This window comes from Ranitomeya imitator, chromosome 2, assembly GCF_032444005.1.
Source record: "Ranitomeya imitator isolate aRanImi1 chromosome 2, aRanImi1.pri, whole genome shotgun sequence".
NCBI classification, from domain to species: Eukaryota; Metazoa; Chordata; class Amphibia; order Anura; family Dendrobatidae; genus Ranitomeya; species Ranitomeya imitator.
In genome coordinates this window covers 515,187,399-515,212,701 of record NC_091283.1, presented here as the reverse complement: position 1 = coordinate 515,212,701, position 25,303 = coordinate 515,187,399, and positions in this window count along the sequence as shown.

Here is a 25,303-nt window from a genome sequence, read left to right as displayed (position 1 = left end):
ACACAGGCGGGTGCACCGGCATCAGGTAATCCTGGAGGTGCTCCAACCACCTCCTCTGTAGGAATCCCGGGATTTCCGATAGGAACAGGAAACCAAATGAGGAGGAGAGGGGGGCCGCCCTTTTGTCTCTAGGTTTTCTGTTCCTATGGGCGGGTCCCTCTCTCAAAGTGGGTGCTGTCGTGGCGAAGGGTAACATAGAGCTTAATGGCAGCATTAACAGACTGCGTTACACCGTGGTGTAACGCTTTCCGTCTAGCGGACTGCTTGGACGTTATGTGAACCCAGGCTTATTGATGATGTGACTGAAGACAGAAGCCAAAGACTGACTGTCACTTCCAAACAAAAAACAGGTGTAAACAGGTGCAAGTCACTCTACTATAGAGTTACAGAGTGCAGCTTTAACTTGTTAGTTACATATGAAAGTGTCTCGCTTAGCTTGCACCTGTCACACCTGGTTTTCTGCTTGGAAGGGACGGTCAGTCTTTGACATTTGTATACACAGGCCTTCCAACTGAGCACTCTACGCATCAGCTTATGACCGCTTTAATGACAGCTTGTTCCTAGCCATCTATATAATTTGTAGGCTATCGGCCCAGGAGAGGTTTCATATTAGGTTAAGTTCCCAGCAAAGAAATCGCCTTTTCGATGGCTGTTGGGCACACATGAATTGGTCAATTTATGTGCTAAGTATCTTAATTTTAACATTTTTTTTCTAGAGCAGCAATGCAATTCTAATTTTATATATTTCATGTTTGCATACTGTAGCTTTAATTTGTTAGTTTGAAGACAGAAGCAACCGGATGAATTCTGAAGTGCACAGAGTAATAATTTCTGCTCAGATTCAACCTAATGAAGAAAGGTTGATTGGACGGTGCTTCATAGTACAGATGGACCACGGCACTAAACATACTGTAAAAACAACCCTGTTTTTTTTAAGGCAAAGAAGTTAAATATTCTGCATTGGTCGAGACAATCACCAGATCTAATCCCCATCGAGAATGCATTTCGCATGCTTTAGACAAAACTTTAAGACCTCTGTCATAGAGTACTGCAGAGGTTGCTTCCCTCCCTTTGATGTGGGTTCTGGCCCTGAGCCCACATCTTTCCCGGGACATGTCAACTGTTTTGAACGGCTGACATGTGCCCGGAACAGCAGCGGGTGGAATCGCGATCCACCCCCGGCTATTAACTAGTTAAATGCCGCTGTCAAACTGTGACCGGCATTTAAGGCGCAGTTCCGACCATCGGGCTGGAAAACCATCGGTGACCCCTGTCACGTGATCACAGGTCACCAGTAGGTTGGCATGACAACCAGAGGTCTCCTGGAGATCTCTATGGTTGTCAGCGCCGGATTGCTTATGAGCACCGCCCAGTGGTTAGCGCTCATAGAAAGTCAGCAATTCTACATAAAGGTGATCTTAATTTGCCCCCCATACCTGTAGTCTGTCAGGGGGCAATGCTTTTCCCCCCATACACAAACGCCTCCCAGCCATCACTCGGCTGCTTCATGCGCCGGGCGCCGCCTCCTGTGCCTTCGTTAACATCCCCGACACCTGCGCTGTAAGTTCCTTTTTCAGGCATGCACAGTTTGCTGCCCTTCGACTCACATCACATGATGGGAACTTACAGCGCAGGTGCCGGGGACGCGAGGCACCTAATTTTACCACAAAAAACTGTGAAAACACATTGACTCGAGTACAAGCCTAGTATGCATGGCCCCCTATCCTGGTATGCATGACTCCTCTTCCCTATCCTGATATGCATGGCCTAATCGTCCCCATCCATGTATGCATGGCCTCCTCATCCACATCCTTGTATGCATGGTCTGCTGATCCCTGGTTTGCATAGCCCCATTATCCCTATCCTGGTATGCATAGCCCCTATCAGAAAAAGATAAACCATCCCACTTACCTCCCCTGCGCTCCCAGCAGCTCCTCCGGTCGAGCAATCACGTGTGCCTGCTACTAAACGGAATAAATAGTCATTGCACTCCATTCACATGGGAGTGGAGTGCAGTGAATATTCATTCACTTAAGTAGTGGGCACACGTGATCGCAGGGCAGCTGCGACTACTGTGCTTTCTATTAAATTTGAATGTGCTGAAAAACTCGGCTTATACTCGAGTATATACGGTACTTTACAGAAAATAACAACAAATGAAAATTGGTCTGTTCAAAGAAATAGCAGTGTCTGCATTTGTCTTTACAAACTCACAGTACTGTTTTTTTTACGACTATTTAGCATTCCTTTGACTCATGACTCACTAGCCTATTACTTAGTTGTATACTCCTAGTTCTTTAGAACTGCTTCACATCTATATTGCATAGAGTCAACCAACTTCTGGCAGCTGTCAACTGTTATTCCAGCCCAGGATGCTTTGATTCTCACAAAACTAGAATATCATCAAAAAGTTCTTTTATTTCAGTTCCTCAATACAAAAAGTGAAACTCCTACATTATATAGAGTGATTACAAACAGTGTGATCCGTTTCAAGTGTTCATTTCTGTTAATGATTATGGCTTTCAGCCAATGAAAACCCAAAAGTCATTATCTCAGAAAATTATGATAATTAAAAAACACCTGCAAAGGCTTCCTAAGTGTTTAAAAAGGTCCCTTAGACTGTTTCAGTAGGCTCCACAATCATGGGGAGGACTGCTGACTTGACATGTCCAGAAGGCAGTCATTGACACACTCCACAAGGAGGGTAAGCCACAAAAGGTCATTGCTAAAGAAGCTGAATTTCACTTCTTGTATTGAAGAACTGAAATAAATTAACATTTTGATGATATTGTAATTTTGTGAGAAGCACCTGTATATCCCACAATTTTTTGGCATTTATTGGCTTTGCCTCAGAAATGGCATTTTTTATTTCACCCCACAAGTGTTCTACTGGATTGAGATCCGGGGATTGGGCTGTCCACTCCATATCCTATATTTTGTTGGACTGGAACCAAGATTTTGCTTGTTTACAGGTGTGTTTAGGGTCGTTGTCTTGCTTCAAAGGCATATCTTCTTCAGTGTACGGCAACATGACCTCTTCAAGTATTTTAATGCAAACTGGTCCATGATCCCTGGTATGCGGTAAGTAGGTCCGGCACCACAGTAAAAGAAACATGCCCATATCATGATGCTTGCACTACCATGATGCACTGTCTTCAGAGTGTACTGTGGCTTGAATGCAGAGTTTTGGGGTCATTTGTCTGTCAACTGTCTGCGCCCCTTAGACCCAAATAGAACAATTTTACTTTAATCAGTCCACAAAATGTTTCTCCATTTCTCTTTAGGCCAGTTGTGTTCTTTGGCAAATTGTATCCACTTATGTCAGACCTGGGCAAAGTGCGGCCTAGACAGCTGTGGAGCTGAAAACCTGAGGTCCGCAGGCTGCACTGTGCTCGCTCGCTGTCTCCCGCAGTCAACATTGGTGGAGAAGGGGCCTCCGGCCACTTCCTCCACCATTCAGCATGTGAAACAGCTGATGCGATGATGTCATATCATTGCGTCAGCTGTGTACCGCCGGAGAGTCAGTGCATCGGAGACAGCAACAAAAGCAGAAGCAGGGTGCCTGGGAACGGGACTGAGGTGAATATGTTGTGGGTTTTTTTCTCTCATGTGTATGAACATGGGGATTCTATGGGAGTGAACATGAGGATTCTATAGGGTGAACATGGGAGTATTCTATGGGGTGAACATGGGGTTGAACATGGGGATTCTATGGGGGTGAACATGGGGATTCTATGGTGGTGAACATGGCGATTCTATGGGGGTGAACATGGGGATTCTATGGGGGTGACATGCTGCACATGGGGAGGCTATGGGGGTGTCATGCTGCACATGGGAAGGCTATGGGGTATCATGCTGCACATGGGGAGGCTATGGGGGTGACATGCTGCACATGGGAGGCTATGGAGTATCATTCTGCACATTGGGAGGCTATAGGGTGACATGCTGCACATGGTGAGGCTATGGGAAGGCTGTATACTGTCATGCAATATATGGGGAGGCTGTGTGGGGCTCAATATATGGGAGGCTGTGTGGGGGCTCATTCAGTATGTGGAGAGACTGTGGAGCTCATGGTGTATATAAAAAGGCTGTGTGGGGCTCATGCAGTTTATGGGGAGGCTGTATGGGGACTCATGCAGTATATGGGGAAACTGGGGCTCATGCCGTACATGGGGAGGCTGTGTGGGGATCATGCTGTACATGGGGAGGCTGTGTGGGGCTCACGCTGTACATGGGGAGGCTGTGTGACGCTCATACCGTACATGGGGAGGCTGTGTGGGGCTCATGCCGTATATAGGGAGGCTGTGTGGGGCTCATGCCGCATATGTAGTAGGCTCATGCTGTATATAAGGGGCTGTGGGAGGGTTCAAAGATATATAGGGGGTGTCAGCATACTTAATTATGCTCAATATTAAGTGATACAATTAATATTAATAAATTAATATTGAGTAGAATTAATTTCAAGCTATTAGTTCGGCCCTCCACAACAGTCATGGTCTCATGTGGCCCCTTGAGAAAATTAATTGCCCACCCCTGACATAATTACATGGGGGTTTTTTAACAGTGGGACTTTGCAGTGGACTTCTTGCTAAGAGAACGTAATAGCAACAATAGATATTTAGTATATTCAAAATGACAAATAAAACTATAAATAGAATATATATACGTATACACAAATCACTTGTTGCTAAAAAGTAAAGAAGAAGAGTGGCAGACCACCCGGGTTTGGCATAAAGGGTCAAAGGGCTGTCAAAGGACTCCCAATGTTAGCAGCAAACCATATGTATATATAAAAAAAAAAGAAAAAAATACTTATATATTATAAGAGAGCCGGCAGGTATATATACGGCTATTTTCTATTATATCCCCATACATCCCACAGCAGACATTGGAAGCATGTATGATAGTATAGTGCAGAAGGGGTCATATTGCACACTGTAGACTCAGTCTCTTCTTTTTACTTGCAAATTTTGCACATTATACTCTGGCACCTTTTTGCACTTTTTGATACAATATGTACAAATAGATTTTATAGATATATTTTTTTTTTTCATGTATATTAGCACTTTTTTTCACTAGTTTATACATTCGGTTTTTGTCCCTTGGATGCACGTAATAATATATTTCTTTCATACATGCGCTTATAATAGTGGGATTGTCTGTATATATATATTTTTTTTTTTTAATCGTATTATCTTATACCTGTATACCTGTGTGTAATTATTTCCCAAGCACATGCACTTTTCGTGCTGATGTTTGCCATGCTATTATAATAAAGGCCTTTTTATTTGACTTACCTCTCTGTGGCTCTCTTATAATATATAAGTATTTTTTTCTTTTTTTTTTTTATATATACATATGGTTTGCTGCTAACATTGGGAGTCCTTTGACAGCCCTTTGACCCCTTCTTGCTAAGAGACTAGCCTCTCACATGTGTTTTCTGTCACCATACTCACAGGTAACTGGACACTGTCTTTGATCATCCTGTAGCTGATCATTGGCTGAGCCTTTGCCTTTCTGGCTATTCCTCCATCCAGTCGAATAGTAGTCTTCCGTTTTCAGCGACTCCAAGGATTTTGGAAGCAGAACTTTCACTTGCAAGGCAGAGATGGTATAAACAAGGTTTTTGTGGGGAGAAGTAATGACCAAATCAGAAGCAGCTGAAATGGAGCTGCAGGTTTCTGAACAGCACAGAAAGGGTTATTAGCCTGTTCAGCCCCCAAAGGAAACCAAATCCACTTAATATGAGATGCAAACACACAATTGGAAGAGCTGTGATTCACAATACATAGTTATCTTTTACCAACAGATCTCCCAGGAGAATGTGACACTGATATAGTGGTCTCCAACCTTTCTACCCTTATGAGCAACATTCAGCTCTGCAAGTGGGTCAAAAGCCGCGATAAGCCCTGAGAGAGGGTTGCTAACCACATCCAGCTCCTGCCTCTCTCACAGTGGTGACACTCAGAGCCCCCATTACCGGTATAATGAGCCAAAGATTTTCCATAGAAATCACAACGCCGTATACCAAGATCCAGGGGTTCCCTCCTTACCCACCTTCAAAATCACTGCCACCACATTGTGCCACCCAGATTCAAGTACTTCTTCTGACTGGCAGTATCATCCTATCTCCAGCTTACCAGACATAAATTATCTCTGAACCCTCAAGGCCAGTATATGCGCATTCAGATATGCTCTTTTGTGTGGGACTACTGATAAGTCACAAGACTTGTTCTTCATAGCTGTTTTATAGATTTGGTTTTAATGCACCAAGCTGGCAGACAGCCATAAACAACACGTCATGGACCCACAACCATATGTGACTCCTGAGTCATAGGTTGGGAACTGCTGGCCTAATAGGTAAAAGAAGATTGGAAAATGTATTTATTCATTTTTCATACAAGAAAGACTCATGCCTACATGATGGTAAAAAAAAGTGAAATGGACCAAAATAAGATGAAAATCTTATCCAGAAAAAAACTGAATAAATACAGGATGTCATTAATTAGAGCCTGATGCAAAGCCTTTATGCGGCATATACAGTGGGGCAAAAAAGTATTTAGTCAGTCAGCAATAGTGCAAGTTCCACCACTTAAAAAGATGAGAGGCGTCTGTAATTTACATCATAGGTAGACCTCAACTATGGGAGACAAACTGAGAAAAAAAAATCCAGAAAATCACATTGTTTGTTTTTTTAACATTTTATTTGCATATTATGGTGGAAAATAAGTATTTGGTCAGAAACAAAATTTCATCTCAATACTTTGTAATATATCCTTTGTTGGCAATGACAGAGGTCAAACGTTTTCTGTAAGTCTTCACAAGGTTGCCACACACTGTTGTTGGTATGTTGGCCCATTCCTCCATGCAGATCTCCTCTAGAGCAGTGATGTTTTTGGCTTTTCGCTTGGCAACACGGACTTTCAACTCCCTCCAAAGGTTTTCTATAGGGTTGAGATCTGGAGACTGGCTAGGCCACTCCAGGACCTTGAAATTCTTCTTACGAAGCCACTCCTTCGTTGCCCTAGCGGTGTGCTTTGGATCATTGTCATGTTGAAAGACCCAGCCACGTTTCATCTTCAATGCCCTTGCTGATGGAAGGAGGTTTGCACTCAAAATCTCATGATACATGGCCCCATTCATTCTTTCATGTACCCGGATCAGTCGTCCTGGCCCCTTTGCAGAGAAACAGCCCCAAAGCATGATGTTTCCACCACCATGCTTTACAGTAGGTATGGTGTTTGATGGATGCAACTCAGTATTCTTTTTCCTCCGAACACGACAAGTTGTGTTTCTACCAAACAGTTCCAGTTTGGTTTCATCAGACCATAGGACATTCTCCCAAAACTCCTCTGGATCATCCAAATGCTCTCTAGCAAACTTCAGACGGGCCCGGACATGTACTGGCTTAAGCAGTGGGACACGTCTGGCACTGCAGGATCTGAGTCCATGGTGGTGTAGTGTGTTACTTATGGTAGGCCTTGTTACATTGGTCCCAGCTCTCTGCAGTTCATTCACTAGGTCCCCCCGCGTGGTTCTGGGATTTTTGCTCACCGTTCTTGTGATCATTCTGACCCCACGGGGTGGGATTTTGCGTGGAGCCCCAGATCGAGGGAGATTATCAGTGGTTTTGTATGTCTTCCATTTTCTAATTATTGCTCCCACTGTTGATTTCTTCACTCCAAGCTGGTTGGCTATTGCAGATTCAGTCTTCCCAGCCTGGTGCAGGGCTACAATTTTGTTTCTGGTGTCCTTTGACAGCTCTTTGGTCTTCACCATAGTGGAGTTTGGAGTCAGACTGTTTGAGGGTGTGCACAGGTGTCTTTTTATACTGATAACAAGTTTAAACAGGTGCCATTACTACAGGTAATGAGTGGAGGAAAGAGGAGACTCTTAAAGAAGAAGTTACAGGTCTGTGAGAGCCAGAAATCTTGATTGTTTGTTTCTGACCAAATACTTATTTTCCACCATAATATGCAAATAAAATGTTAAAAAAACAGACAATGTGATTTTCTGGATTTTTTTTTCTCAGTTTGTCTCCCATAGTTGAGGTCTACTTATGATGTAAATTACAGACGCCTCTCATCTTTTTAAGTGGTGGAACTTGCACTATTGCTGACTGACTAAATACTTTTTTGCCCCACTGTATACTGTATATACCGTATATATTTTTTTCAAAGCCTGATGCAACTTGACAGATTACAACTGATTGACAACTGATGCATCAGTTTTGCTAAGGCCTCTTACAGTTGTCCGTGGCTCTCGGACCATTAATGCACGGACTAGACAGGTCTCCCAAGCATGGCAGCCTCATAGAAGCATGTTAAACTGTCACGCTCAGGAGAGCAGCGACCAATCCGTGCATTGCAGTCCTAGATCAGACCAAAATCCACGGGCTTCTGTGGAGCGCCCATTAGGGCCGTGGGGTACTCGGGTCGGGTCTGACAGTTCTTAACCCATTATCTACCAATGTCCTTTTTTTGGTATGCCTAATCTTTAGCTTCTAGCAGCTATGATTTTATAATTTTTATAATTAGGTCCAATTTTTTGTGTTGTGTTTCTAAAATGAATGTTTTCAAAATAGAAAATCATGTCATTGTCATTTTTAATTGAATATTGGGACGCCCTTTTCTGAAAAATCCGTACTTTTGCAAATTATGTTTCTGATTCATTAGGACCCAAATCATTAAAAATCTGTAATTAAAAAAAAAGAAGAAAGAAAATTGCTAATTTGGCAAGTAATGGGTTAAGGGGGTTGTCATGGCAGCAGTGACCCTGGGCAGCCAATAAAAGTCAATGAATTCAAGGGGAATAAAGTTTATAGGGGATTTGTTCGTGACGCCACCCGTGGTGTTCGGCAAGGGATGGCCACAGGTAGAGCTAGGCCCCAAGGCAGTTAAAGAGTTAACGTTAATGATGGTGAATGTTGTGATGCAGGGCAGGGGACGCAGTAATAATTCAGACAACAAAGCAGGGTGCAGTTTCCACACTTTTACTCCCAGTTCTTAAATGCAGTTTCAGCCAGGTGCTGTGTCCGCTGGGTCTGTGGTCCAGCCAGCTCTCAGGTAATTTGGAGTACACTTTGCCAGAACCCCCTTCTTATGTGCCTTCCCTGGCCGTCTCACTGTGCTGGCTCCCGCCTCTCCTGCCCTGCACCTTCACACACACAGTGTCCCAAGCCAGCAGCCTCGGATCCTATCGGACGACGTCCTCCTGGTCCCCTTGATCCTATGTGGCTGCCTTTTCAGCAAGTGTGTGTGGTTGTGGTTGTGGCTGTGACACATACACATACCACAGTCTCTGGCTGGCTATCTGAGCCTTGTAGATCTCCACTATTCTGGGGGGCCTGTTCCCCCACTGCGACCTGGTCCCTCCATCCAACTACGGTCGGCATGGATTCGGGCCCCACAGGTGGATTCCTCACTTCCCATGCCCTTAGGACCCCTTCTTTCCTTCTCTCAGGAGCTTCTTCCTGCACATCTGCTCTCCTCAAATTCTCCTCACTCTCTAACTCCTCCCTCTAGTTTCCATAACTCCTCTGTCACTCTCTCCACCCACACCTTCTACCTAGTTCCTCCCTGGCCTGAAGAGGTCTAGTTTTGACTGCTAGTGTGTGGGTACTGGGTGGTGTCCCCTCCTTATCCGAGAGCGAAGTACCACACCTCTGGCTGAGGTGCGACTGGACCCTCAGCGGCGCCAGATTTGCATGAGCTCTTAAGCTTTACCATTTTCTCCTGGGTTGTGGTCTGGTACCACAAAGGAATGTTAAATTAAACGTTATGTTCTGGCCATCGGACCAGTACAGTAGACAGGTAGATCAGTTCAGTTTCTATAAGATATGTTAGCTAATCGTCAGACAGAAACTACAATGCAAAGCAAAATATATGTGCAGAGGGCCTGAGACAAAAATCACTTTTGGCAAATTGTTTTTGATGTTGCAGATGGTACAGAAGCCTTTTTCTGAGGAGGAGAAGCAATAATAATACCCATGCTGGCTCTTCCCAAGGGTGTCACATGCAGAAGGAATGTAGCGCTGAGCTTTTTGGCTGACCATCTCGTCACTGGCGATGTACCAAAAAGCAAGACAGCAGCTGATGAGCCTGGCATCTGAAGCATGACTGAAGTATGAGGCAAATTGATACAACTGCTATCAAACTAAAGGGAGGAGCATGGGACAGCTGCTAAGGGTGAGGTCTGGCATTTCTGCATGTGGTACACAGGGATTATATGACTTATTTGACCCATAAAGAAATATGATTTATTTTTATTCACAATTTTTCAACAAAGGTGTCTCTGGGGAGATTATATGTTAATGTAAATTTATTTTAAGGGCTTGGTCTTAGGTGCTTTTAGAACGACACTAACACTGATGCTGTTCCTGAGTGCTACCCCCTTCTTTCTTGGACGCTATGTCACAAATCAAGGGGCATGGCTTGCTTCTCGCCATGCCTCATTCTCAGGAGTCACAAATGAGAAAGAGTGGCTTACTACATGCTTCCATAATCTCTCTAGAGTACCTCTTTAATGGTTTGATTTTTAAAGGTATCATCTTCCAAAGCAGTGCGTTTAAGGCCATCCTTCATATTACTTGCCCCCTGTATGTGTTTGTCTGTGGTAATACAGGCTGGAGATCTATATAACTGTAGTGTAGAACAGGTAAAAAATAAAAACTACATTCCTAGCCTAGACTCGTGCAACCGTTTTTTTGAGAAGTAGAGTAAACTGCTTCCAAACTAAGCCACCCAAAGAATGAGGCTATGTGCACACGTCAGGATTCTTTGCAGAAATTTCCTGAACAAAACCGGACTTTTTCAGCAGGAAATCCGAATGCGTTTTTTTTCGCAATTTTTCTCAAGTTTTTTGCCCGTTTTTTGTGCGGATTTTTCGCGTTTTTTTTCTTGAGCTTCCCAATGCATTAAATAGCGGAAGATCCGCATAAAATCCGCAAAATTAATGAACATGCTGCGTTTTTTACCGCAATGCGTTTTTTTTGCGGAAAAAAACCCACCATGTGCTCAAACTTTGCGTATTGCATTCTATTAATAGGATGCTTAATGGATGCTTTTTTTTTGCTGTTTTTATCGCGTTTTATAGCGAAAAATCCGGAACGTGTGCACACAGCCTGAGTGTTACTTCTTTTTCAGAGAATATAAATGATAACACCAAAACTTTCTTTCCACTCATGGTTAGTGGTTGGGTGAAGCCATTTATTGTCAAACCACTGTGTTTTCTCTTTTTAAATCATAATGACAACCCAAAACATCCAAATGACCCTGATTAAAAGTTCACATACCCAGGTGATTTTAGCCTGATAACATACACAGAAGTTGACACAAATGGGTTTGAATGGCTACTAAAGGTAACATCCTCACCTGTGATGTGTTTGCTTGTAACCAGTGTGTGGGCATAAAAGCTGAGTGAGTTTCTGGTATTCAGACAGACTCTTGCATCTTTCATCCAGCCACTAACGTTTCTGGATTGTGAGTCATAGGGAAAGCAAAAGAATCGTCTGTCAACGGATCTACGGGAAAAGGTAGTTGAACTGTATGAAACAGGAAAGGGATACAAAAAGATATCCAAGGAATTGATAATGCCAATCAGCAGCGTTCAAACTGTGATTAACAAATGGAAAATCAGGGGCTCTGTAAAAACAAAATCACGGTCAGGTAGACCAACAAAAATGTCGTCCACAACTGCCAGGACAATTGTTCGGGATGCAAAGAAAAACCCACAAATAACATCAGCTGAAATACAGGAGTCTCTTAAAACTAGCGGTGTGGCTGTTTCAAGATGCACAACAAGTAGGCACTTGAAGAAAAATGGGCTGCATGGTCGAGTCGCCAGAAGAAAGCCATTACTGTGCAAATGCCACAAAGTATCTCGCCTACAATACACAAAATATTGTAGAAAGCCTCAAATATTCTGGAACAAGGTAATTTTGAGTGATGAGACCAAAACTGAACTTTCTGGCCACAACCATTAGGGTATGTGTACACGTTGCGGATTCTCTGCGGATCAGCAGTGTTTTTTGCAGTGCAGAAACGCTGCAGATCCGCATTTAATTTACAGTACAATGTAAATCAATGAGAAAAAAAAATGCTGTGCATACTTTGCGGAAAATCCGCTGCGGAAACGTTGCGGATTAAAAGAAGTAGCATGTCACTTCTTTTTTTGCGAATCTGCAGCATTATTGTACCCATTCCATTATTGAAAACTGCCGGGGTTAAAAAACACAGCAAATCCGCAAGAAAAATGCACAAAAACGCTGCGGAACCGCACAAAAAACGCGACAAATCCGCAGCTGCGTTTTCTGCCAGGAGAGGCAGAATCTGCACCAGAAATTCCTAAGCCTAATCCGCAACGTGTGCACATAGCCTAAACGTTACATTTGGAGACAGGTCAACAAGGTCTATGATGAAAGGAACACCATTTCTACTGTAAAGTATGGAGGTGGATCGCTGATGTTTTGGGGATGTGTGAGCTACAAAGGCACAGGAAACTTGATCAAAGTTGAAGGAAAGATGAATGCAACACATTATCAGCAAATACTGGAGGCAAATTTGCAATCACCAGCCCGGAAGCTGTACATGGGAGATACTTGGATGTTCCAACATGACAATGATCCAAAACACAAGGCCAAGTTGACCTGTCATTGGCTACAACAGAACAAAGTTAAGGTTCTGGAGTAGTGATGAGCAAATATACTCGTTACTTGAGATTTCCCGAGCACGCTCCGGTGTCCTCCGAGTATTTTTTAGTGCTCGGAGATTTAGTTTTCCTCACCTCAGCTGAATGATTTACATCTGTTAGCCAGCTTGATTACATGTGGGGATTCCCTAGCAACCAGGCAACCCCCACATGTGCTTATGCTGGCTAACAGATGTAAATCATTCAGCTGCGGTGATGAAAACTAATTCTCAGAGCACTAACAAATACTCAGAGGACACCCGAGCGTGCTTGGGAAATCTCGAGTAACGAGTATATTTGCTCATCTTTATTTTCTGAGTGGTCATCTCAGTCTCCTGTCCTCAATATCATTGAGCCACTCTGGGGAGTTCTCAAGCGCGCAGTTCATGCTAGGCAGCCCAGTAATTTACAGGAACTGGAGGATTTTTGCCAAGAAGACTGGATAGCTTTACCATCTGAGAAAATAAAGAACCTCACCAACAACTACCACAAAAGACTTCAAGCTGTCATTGATGTTAGAGGGGGCAATACACGGTATTAAGAAATGGGGTATGTAAACTTTTGATCAGGATCATTTGGATATTTTGGGTTGTCATTATGATTTAAAAACAGAAAACACAGTAGTTTGACAATAAATGGCTTTACCCAACCACTAACTATGAGTGGAGAAAAAGTTTTGGTGTTATCATTCATATTCTCTGAAAAAAAGGTCAAGAAAGCAAAAATTCTACAGGGGTATGTAACCTTTTGAGCACAACTATGTGTGTGTGTATATATATATATATATATATAGAGAGAGAGAGAGAAGAATAAAATATAAAAATGGTCAACGTAAATCTAAATCAATATCCCATGGAGGTCTGAATTTGGAATGATACTCAAAATCAAAGTGGAAAATCAAATTACAGGCTGATCCAACTTCAGTGGAAATGCCTCAAGACAAGGAAATGATGCTCAGTAGTGTGTGTTGCCACCAAGTGCCTGTATGACCTCCAAGCAAAGCCTGGGCATGCTCCTAATGAGGCTTCAGATGGTCTCCTGAGGGATCTCCTCCCAGACCTGGACTAAAGCTTCCGCCAACTCCTGGAAAGTCTGTGGTGCAACGTGACGTTGGTGGATAATGCAAGACATGATGTTCCAGATGTGGTCAATCTGATCAAGGTCTAGGGAACGGGCGGGCCAGTCCATAGCTTCAATGCTTTCATCTTGCAGGAACTGCTGACACACGCCAGCCACATGAGGTCTGGCATTGTCCTGCATTAGAAGGAACCCAGGGCCGACCGCACCAGCATATGGTCTCACAAGGGGTCTGAGAATCTCATCTCGGTACCTAATGGCAGTCAGGCTACCTCTTACGAGCACATGGAGGGCTGTGCAGCCCTCCAAAGAAACGCCACCCCACACCATTACTGACCCACTGCAAAACCTGTCATGCTGAAGGATGTTGCAGGCAGATCGCTCTCCACGGCGTCTCCAGACTCTGTCACATGTGCTCAGTGTGAACCTTTCATCTGTGAAGAACACAGGGCGCCAGTGGCGAAATTGCCAATCCTGGTGTTCTGTGGCAAATTCCTAGCATCCTGCACGTTCTTGGGCTGTGAGCACAACCCCCATCTGTGGACGTAGGGCACTCAGACCATCCTCATGGAGTCGGTTTCTAACCGTTTATGCAGACACATGCACATTTGTGGCCTGCTGGAGGTCATTTTGCAGGGCTCTGGCAGTACGCCTCTTGTTCCTCCTTGCACAAAGGCTGAGGTAGCTGTTATGATCAGGTGGCCTTGGAGCAGCATGAAAAGACCTTCGCTGGAGCAGTGGTAACTTTACTGACCGCAAACCCTGATCCTATCACCGCAACTAGAAGTAGCCGTGGGGTGTGCCTAACCAGACCTAGACACCTCGACACAGCTTAAGGACTAAATATCCCTAAAGATGGAAATAGGAAAACTCTCTTGCCTCAGAGTAGATCCCCAAAGGATAGATAGCCTCCCACAAATAATGACTGTGAGTAGGAGAGGAAAAGACACGCGCAGACAGAAAACAGGGATAAGCAAAGGAGGCCACTTCTACCTAGATAGGAAAGGATAGTACAGGATACTATGCGGTCAGCATAAAACATTACAAAATATCCACAGCAGAAAAATACAAAAACTCCACCACCTAACTAAAGATGTTGAGACTATATCTGCGACTCCAGCGAGTCCAACTAGACTGAGAAAAACATCAGGCACAGTCTAGCAGGAACAAAATAGAAACAAGATAAGCACAGAAAATAAACACACAGCAGTGTGTCTAAAAAAATGAAGCAAACACTTATCTTAGCTGAATTGGCAGCAAGCAGGAGAAGCCAGGGAGAGAACCAACGCTTCCAAAGGAACATTAACTACTGGCAAGGACTAATGAGTCCTGCACAGCTAAATACCCCAGTCAGAATTGCAATTAGCAGAAACACCTGTCCAAGACTGCTGCTCAGGAATAACTGCATTACCATCAACAACCACCGGAGGGAGCCCAAGAGCAGAATTCACAACAGGTAGCGGTCCTGCTGCTGGGTTGTTGCCCTCTTACGGCCCCCTCCACGTCTCCTGGTGTACTGTCATGTCTCCTGATAGCGCCTCCAGCCTCTGGACACTACGCTGACAGACACAGCAAACCTTCTTGCCACAGCCCGCATTGATGTGCTATCCTGGATGAGCTGCACTACCTGAGCCACTTGTAGAGTCCATCTCATGCTGCCACGAGTGTGAAAGCACAACCAACATTTAAAAGTGACCAAAACATCAGCCAGAAAGCATTGGTACTGAGATGTGGTCTGTGGTCCCCACCTGTAGAACCACCCCTTTTATTGAGGGTGTCTTGATAATTGCCAATAATTTCCATCTATTGTCTATTCCATTTGCACAACAGCATGTGAAATTGATTGTCAAACAGTGCTCCTTCCTAAGTGGACAGTTTGATTTCACAGAAGTTCGATTCACTTGGAGTTATATTCTGTTGTTTAAGTGTTTCCTTTATTTTTTTGAGCAGTGTGTGTTTATATATATATATATATATATATATATATATATATATATATATATATATATATATATATATATATATATATCAATATACAGTGGGGCAAAAAAGTATTTAGTCAGTCAGCAATAGTGCAAGTTCCACCACTTAAAAAGATGAGAGGCGTCTGTAATTTACATCATAGGTAGACCTCAACTATGGGAGACAAACTGAGAAAAAAAATCCAGAAAATCACATTGTCTGTTTTTTAACATTTTATTTGCATATTATGGTGGAAAATAAGTATTTGGTCAGAAACAAAATTTCATCTCAATACTTTGTAATATATCCTTTGTTGGCAATGACAGAGGTCAAACGTTTTCTGTAAGTCTTCACAAGGTTGCCACACACTGTTGTTGGTATGTTGGCCCATTCCTCCATGCAGATCTCCTCTAGAGCAGTGATGTTTTTGGCTTTTCGCTTGGCAACACGGACTTTCAACTCCCTCCAAAGGTTTTCTATAGGGTTGAGATCTGGAGACTGGCTAGGCCACTCCAGGACCTTGAAATGCTTCTTACGAAGCCACTCCTTCATTGCCCTGGCGGTGTGCTTTGGATCATTGTCATGTTGAAAGACCCAGCCACGTTTCATCTTCAATGCCCTTGCTGATGGAAGGAGGTTTGCACTCAAAATCTCACGATACATGGCCCCATTCATTCTTTCATGTACCCGGATCAGTCGTCCTGGCCCCTTTGCAGAGAAACAGCCCCAAAGCATGATGTTTCCACCACCATGCTTTACAGTAGGTATGGTGTTTGATGGATGCAACTCAGTATTCTTTTTCCTCCAAACACGACAAGTTGTGTTTCTACCAAACAGTTCCAGTTTGGTTTCATCAGACCATAGGACATTCTCCCAAAACTCCTCTGGATCATCCAAATGCTCTCTAGCAAACTTCAGATGGGCCCGGACATGTACTGGCTTAAGCAGTGGGACACGTCTGGCACTGCAGGATCTGAGTGCATGGTGGCGTAGTGTGTTACTTATGGTAGGCCTTGTTACATTGGTCCCAGCTCTCTGCAGTTCATTCACTAGGTCCCCCCGCGTGGTTCTGGGATTTTTGCTCACCGTTCTTGTGATCATTCTGACCCACAGGGTGGGATTTTGCGTGGAGCCCCAGATCGAGGGAGATTATCAGTGGTCTTGTATGTCTTCCATTTTCTAATTATTGCTCCCACTGTTGATTTCTTCACTCCAAGCTGGTTGGCTATTGCAGATTCAGTCTTCCCAGCCTGGTGCAGGGCTACAATTTTGTTTCTGGTGTCCTTTGACAGCTCTTTGGTCTTCACCATAGTGGAGTTTGGAGTCAGACTGTTTGAGGGTGTGCACAGGTGTATTTTTATACTGATAACAAGTTTAAACAGGTGCCATTACTACAGGTAATGAGTGGAGGAAAGAGGAGACTCTTAAAGAAGAAGTTACAGGTCTGTGAGAGCCAGAAATCTTGATTGTTTGTTTCTGACCAAATACTTATTTTCCACCATAATATGCAAATAAATTGTTAAAAAAACAGACAATGTGATTTTCTGGATTTTTTTTCTCAGTTTGTCTCCCATAGTTGAGGTCTACCTATGATGTAAATTACAGACGCCTCTCATCTTTTTAAGTGGTGGAACTTGCACTATTGCTGACTGACTAAATACTTTTTTGCCCCACTGTATATATATATATATATACACACACATAGAATAGATATATTTAACCCCTTCATGACCTTGGGATTTTCCGTTTTTCCGTGTTCGCTTTTTGCTCCCCTTCTTCCCAGAGCCATAGCTTTTTTATTTTTCCATCAATATGGCCATGTGAGGGCTTATTTTTTGCGAAAAGAGTTGTACTTTTCAACGACATCATTGGTTTTAGCATGTCGTGTACTAGAAAACGGGAAAAAATTCCAAGTGCGGTGAAATTGCAAAAAAAGTGCAATTCCACACTTGTTTTTTTATTGGCTTTTTTATTAGCTTCACTAAATGCTAAAACTGACCTGCCATTATGATTCTACAGGTCATTACGAGTTCATAGACACCAAACATGGCTAGGTTCTCTTTTAGCTAAGTGGTGAAAAAAAAAAATTCCAAACTTTGCTAAAAAAAAAAAAAATTGCGCCATATTCCGATACCCATAGCATCTCCATTTTTTATTATCTGGGGTCGGGTCATGGCTTATTTTTTGTGCACTGAGCTGGCGTTTTTAATGATAGTATTTTAGTGCAGATAGGTTCTTTTGATCACCCGTTATTGCATTTTAATGCAATGTTGCGGCGACCAAAATAACGTAATTCTGGCGTTTTTAATTTTTTTCTCGCTACGCCGTTTAGCAATCAGGTTAATCCTTTTTTTTAATTAATAGATCGGGCGATTCTGAATGCGGCGATACCAAATATGTGTAGGTTTGATTTTTTTTGTTATTGATTTATTTTGAATGGGGCGAAAGGGGGGTGATTTAAACGTTTATATTTTTTTATTTTTTTCACATTTTTCTTAACTATTTTTTTTTTTTACTTTTGCCATGCTTCAATAGCCTCCATAGGAGGCTAGAAGCTGGCACAACTCGATCTCCTCTGCTACATAGCAGCGATCATCAGATCGCTGCTATACAGCAGAAATGCAGGTGTGCTATGAGCGCCGACAACAGGGTGGCGCTCACAGCAGGCCGGCATCAGTAAACATAGCGGTCTCAAGGACCTCTATGGTTACAATGCAGAAGCATCGCTGACCCCCGATCATGTGACGGGGGTCAGCGATGCGCTCATTTCCGGCCGGAAGCGCCGGTTAAATGCCGCTGTCAGCGGCATTTAACTAGTTAATAGCGGCGGGTGAATCGCAATTTCACCCGCCGCGATTGCGGGCTCATGTCAGCTGTACAAAACAGCTGACATGTCCCGGCTTTGAGGCGGGCTCACCGCCGGAGCCCTGCATCAAAGCGCGGTATCTGACCTCGGACGTACTATCCCGTCCGAGGTCAGAAAGAGGTTAAAGAGGTCAGTGACATATATAATTAGTACAGTTTGTGCAGCTTACTGTACATGTATTATTACTGAATAAATTATTTTCTGAAAAAAAATAGCGTGGGATCCCCTGAAAATTTATTAACCATCAGTGGAAAAGCCGACACCTGGGGGCTGATATTTATAGGATGGGAAGGGGGTAATACCCAAATATTGGGGAATTCTAATTTAACAGATGAGGGGGGTCCTGAGTTTAAGAGAGAAACTACAAGGAATGCATTAGACAAAATCCAATGATTTCCTTAGGAACTGTGTAATGCCACTTGTAGTGGTTCTGAACAAAAATTGAAAATAAGCTATTGCGTCTACATAGTTGGCAGAGGCAGGCCAACCTGTGATCAGTTTTTTTGTTAGTAGGCCCTACTAATAAAAGGTATGCAAAGCAGAAATCCACTCACAATGACTTATTTTTATTCTGGAATCAACAGGCTCAATTCTGTAGATAGAATAAAGGACCGTTTCATGGTCTACTCACACATTTGATCCTTATCTTAGAGCTTCAACATATTGGGCCCAATTCATTGTTGTGTGTGTGCCTTTTTTTGTCTTTTTGATGTCTTTCTCTTATTTTTAATTTGTACATTATTTTAATTTACGCCTTTTTAAAAATCTTTTGTGTTCACTTATTGTGTTTTTTAATGTTCGTTTTTTAGTAACATTGTACTTCATGTTAGTATTACATTTTGATTGATTTGATTTGCATTTTTTTCTGAAAATATAAAAAAAATTAAAAAAATTTGAGTTACAATTTTCTAACTTTGAATTTTTATGCTTTTAGTTATATCACACAAAATAGAAAATACATAACATTTTCCACACGTCTACTTTATACCAGCATCATTTTTTAAACATAAGTTTTTTTATGGTTAGGAAGGATAAAAGTTTTTCAATTTTTTTTTACATTTTTCCAACAAAATTTATAAAAAAAACTTTTATAGGGGCCTCATCACATTTAAAGTGACTTTATGGGGCCTATATGACAGAAAATACCCAAAAGTGTCACCACTTTATACACTGTAACCCTTCGGAGTGCTCAAAACCACATTCAAGAAGTTTATTAACCCTTTAAGTGCTTCACAGGAATTAAAGGGAGTCTGTCACCCCCAGGATGTATGTAAGGCTACTTTCACACTTGCGTCATTTGCTGTCCGTCGCAATGCGTCGTTTTGGAGAAAAAACACATCCTGCAAAGTTGCCCGCAGGATGCGTTTTTTCTTTATAGACTTGTATTAGCGACGCATTGTGACGTATGGCCACATGTCTTGTTTTGGTGGACCGTCGGCACAAAAAAAATGTTCCATGTAACTTTTTTTGTGCGTCGCGTCCGCCATTTTCGACCGCGCATGCGCGGCCGAAACTCCGCCCCCTCCTCCCCGGACTGCAGAATGGTCAGCGGATGCGTTGAAAAGTGTGAAAGTAGCCTAACCTATTAATATGGGCATACAGGTGATAGAAATGTTACACTAAAATAAAATGAGGTTGAAACGTTGTAAGATGGCGGAATAATGGTTTTTCTATTTCTTCACCTGGACTGGATGCTGTTCCTCATTTTACTTTGGATGTCCAATTGGGTCTGTGGACTTGGAGCGTGCATCTCATTTCTCAACTGATGTGCTGTTGGCTGCTTTTTTCTTTAGAAATGTTACACTAGTCCTACCTGTATGCTTTATATTAATGGTCTTGTTGTTGAGAAATGTTATATTCTGTCTTTATGCTAATGATTTCTTCAAGGCTCCAGGGCGTGCAGTGTCGGGGAGAAATTCCTTCCTCCTTTCCTGATTACAATACTACCTCCCTCCCATGCACGCCAGTTATGGCCCCAGAATCCTGTGCCTGCGCCCTGCACTTCCTCTGAAATACATACCTCATCCTTCCTTCCATGGGCACTATATTCAGGGATCTTCTGCACAGGCGCCAGGGAGTCACTGTGACCTCCGGTGTGCACGCCGATAAGGTGCTCTCCCCACTTCCTCTCTGCACAGTCATTGCTAGGAACCATGTGTACGTAGCGATGACTATGTAGGGAGGAAGTGGGGAGACCACCATATCAGCGCGCACACAGGAGGTCACTGGAAGACGTCTTCGCAGAAGATCCCTGAATACAGTGCCCATAGAAGGGAGGATGAGGTATGTATTTCTGAAGGAGTGCAAGATTCCGGGGCCATAACTGACATATATTGAGGGAGCTAGCTTTGTAATGAGAAGAGGCAGGGATGTCTTCCAGGCACCGCACGCTCCCGGAGCCTGGAAGGTAGGACTAGTTTAACATTTCTCTTACCTGAATGCCCATATTAATAGGTCATATACAGTGGGGCAAAAAAGTATTTAGTCAGTCAGCAATAGTGCAAGTTCCACCACTTAAAAAGATTAGAGGCGTCTGTAATTTACATCATAGGTAGACCTCAACTATGGGAGACAAACTGAGAAAAAAAAATCCAGAAAATCACATTGTCTGTTCTTTTAACATTTTATTTGCATATTATGGTGGAAAATAAGTATTTGGTCAGAAACAAACAATCAAGATTTCTGGCTCTCACAGACCTGTAACTTCTTCTTTAAGAGTCTCCTCTTTCCTCCACTCATTACCTGTAGTAATGGCACCTGTTTAAACTTATCAGTATAAAAAGACACCTGTGCACACCCTAAAACAGTCTGACTCCAAACTCCACTATGGTGAAGACCAAAGAGCTGTCAAAGGACACCAGAAACAAAATTGTAGCCCTGCACCAGGCTGGGAAGACTGAATCTGCAATAGCCAACCAGCTTGGAGTGAAGAAATCAACAGTGGGAGCAATAATTAGAAAATGGAAGACATACAAGACCACTGATAATCTCCCTCGATCTGGGGCTCCACGCAAAATCCCACTCCGTGGGGTCAGAATGATCACAAGAACGGTGAGCAAAAATCCCAGAACCACGCAGGGGGACCTAGTGAATGAACTGCAGAGAGCTGGGACCAATGTAACAAGGCCTACCATAAGTAACACACTACGCCACCATGGACTCAGATCCTGCAGTGCCAGACGTGTCCCACTGCTTAAGCCAGCACATGTCCGGGCCCGTCTGAAGTTTGCTAGAGAGCATTTGGATGATCCAGAGGAGTTTTGGGAGAATGTCCTATGGTCTGAGGAAACCAAACTGGAACTGTTTGGTAGAAACACAACTTGTTGTGTTTGGAGGAAAAAGAATACTGAGTTGCATCCATCAAACACCATACCTACTGTAAAGCATGGTGGTGGAAACATCATGCTTTGGGTCTGTTTCTCTGCAAAGGGGCCAGGACGACTGATCCGGGTACATGAAAGAATGAATGGGGCCATGTATCGTGAGATTTTGAGTGCAAACCTCCTTCCATCAGCAAGGGCATTGAAGATGAAACGTGGCTGGGTCTTTCAACATGACAATGATCCAAAGCACACCGCCAGGGCAACGAAGGAGTGGCTTCGTAAGAAGCATTTCAAGGTCCTGGAGTGGCCTAGCCAGTCTCCAGATCTCAACCCTATAGAAAACCTTTGGAGGGAGTTGAAAGTCCGTGTTGCCAAGCGAAAAGCCAAAAACATCTCTGCTCTAGAGGAGATCTGCATGGAGGAATGGGCCAACATACCAACAACAGTGTGTGGCAACCTTGTGAAGACTTACAGAAAACGTTTGACCTCTGTCATTGCCAACAAAGGATATATTACAAAGTATTGAGATGAAATTTTGTTTCTGACCAAATACTTATTTTCCACCATAATATGCAAATAAAATGTTAAAAAAAAAACAGACAATGTGATTTTCTAGATTTTTTTTTTTCTCAGTTTGTCTCCCATAGTTGAGGTCTACCTATGATGTAAATTACAGATGCCTCTCATCTTTTTAAGTGGTGGAACTTGCACTATTGCTGACTGACTAAATACATTTTTGCCCCACTGTACATCCCAGGGTGACAGATTCCCTTTAAAGCAATGTGGAAGGACAAAAATTAACATTTTAGTTTTTCCCACAAAAATGTTGCTAACAAACAGGCAACCCATGCAAATCTGCGAGACATGCAGCCGTGGAGACTCAAACATATTTCTCTAGCACACGAACATGCTCGGATAATGCCTTATCCGAGCACATTAGAGCATCACTAGTGAGCACCTTAAACCCACAGGTACTTCACAGAATTTTATAACGTTGAACTGTGAAATTGAAAAAATACAATTTTTTTCTTTTTCTCAATGGTAACAGGAGAAATTGCAAATCTTGGGGCTCATATTCTCCTGAGTAGTGATGAGTGAATATACTCGTTACTCGAGATTTCTTGAGCACGCTCGGGTGTCCTCCGAGTATTTTTTTTTAGTGCTCGGAGATTTAGTTTTTATTGCCGCAGCTGAATGATTTACATCTGTTAGCCAGCATAAGTACATGTGGGGATTCCCTAGCAACCAGGCAACCTCCACATGTACTTATGCTGGCTAACAGATGTAAATCATTCAGCTGCGGCAAGAAAAACTAAATCTCCGAGCACTAAAAAAATATTCTGAGGTCACGCGAGCATGCTCGGGAAATCTCGAGTAACGAGTATATTCGCTCGTCACTACTCCTGAGTACTCAGATACTTCATATGTGATGGAAAACTACTGTTTGGGCACACGACAGGGTTCGGAAGGGAAAGAGTGCCACTTGAATTATGGGATGCAATTTTAGCTGGAACAGATTGTGGATCCAGGTCACATTTGAAGAACCCAATATGTGCTAAAAAAAAAAAAAAAAAGAAACTACAAAAAGTGACCCCATTTTGGAAACTACACCTCTCAAAGAATTCATCTAGGAGTGTAGTTATAATTTTTAACATTCAAGGCGATTCAAAAATTTTTTTTTAAGATTGGGCTGAGTAATTAGAGAAGACGAAATTAGTTACCGGTAATAGGATTTTCCAGAACCCATGATAACACCACCTGAGAGAGGGGATCCTTACATCAAGAACAGGAAACCTACAGAATAAAAGGGCAGAACCTGTCCCCACTCATCAGTTAGGTTACACAGCATGAGAGGACCTTCATCAACAATTATCATCATATATACAAGTGCTTTTCCCTAAATTAGAATGTTAATTTTTTTCAGTTCTTCAATACAAAAAGTGAAACTCATAACATAAAGTAATTACAAACACAGTGACTTATTTCAAGTCTTTATTTCTGTTAATGTTGAGGATTATGGCTTACAGCCAATGAAACCTCAAGTCATTAATGGTGGAGTTAAGTCAAGCTTAAAGTGCTTATAGAATGTAGAAGGTGGCCTTACATATCTTGTTGATAGAAACGTTTGCTTTCACTATCCAGGAGGCTGCAATGGCTCCAGTAGAGTGAGCATATCCCTTGGCACTGCCATATCATTTTAGGAATTGGCTAAACTAACTTCCTCTCTGATCCACCTAGCTAAAGTACCCTCTGAAAATGTCATACCCTTCCCAGATCCCTGAATGGACATGAACAATGACTGATTCTTTCTCCATGGCCTTGTTGCCAAAACATCTGTCATCATGCACCTTCTAAAAACTAAGGTGTGAAACTTTTCTTTTTTACGATTCTTGGAGTTAGTGCAAAAAAAGGGATGAGGACATCCTGTGTTCTATGGAATCTAATGGCAAATTTAGGAATGTAAGCAGTTCCTGATTTTAAGACAATGGCAGAATTCAGGCCCAATTCTCCTTGCCTCAACTGACTGTGGCTCAAAAAGTCTGCCTAGCTATTTGGTTTTCCTCTTTTGTGTACGGCTGTTAGTGCAGAGAGCTAGCCTTCCGCTACCTGAAAGATCTGCTCCATTACTAACATCAGTAAGTCAGATCGAGCTCCTCCCTGATGGTTGATATGCCACTATCACTATGTTGTCCAATAGAACACAAACAGGTCAGCCTTATATTGATGACAGCTGTTTCTCCACCGCATTTTTTCACTGCCGTTAGTTGTTTTAGATTGGAGTACACAAACTTTCCCTCTACTGTCCAACCACCCTGGACTAAGACCATCTTCTGAATGCGCTCTCCATCCTCTTAAATTTGCATGTGGTTATAATACTCTGAACCGTGTTTTCCCATGGGACTCCCTTTGATATATTTTCTGTATTTAACCACCAATAGAGAGACTTGACTGACAGAGGAAAGGGTTACTCTTCCTTCAAGATGTCTTCTCAGCACCTTTTTGCTTATTAATATGTCCTGGTGTGCAACTGAGCCTCACCATACAGCTGGAATACAGGATGTCAGAGACCCCAGTTATGACATTGCCTTCCTGAGGGTCATGGTGGGATTCTCTATTTTTTCCTTGGAAAGTAATAGTTTTCATTTGCAGGGACTTAACAGAAGTCCTAAAAAATTTTGGACTCTTAAAGGAACCAATCTTGACTTCTTCAGGTTCAGAAGCTAACACAGATTGATTACGGTTGTTCTGACACACGAAGTGGGAATTACAGTGAATGACCTTACCTATGAAGAAATCGACCAAGTCTGAAATTACAAGGGTGTTCTGTTCCCGTAGATCAGCTGTTATTTCCGATACCACTTTTGTAAAAATTTGTGGAGCCATCGAT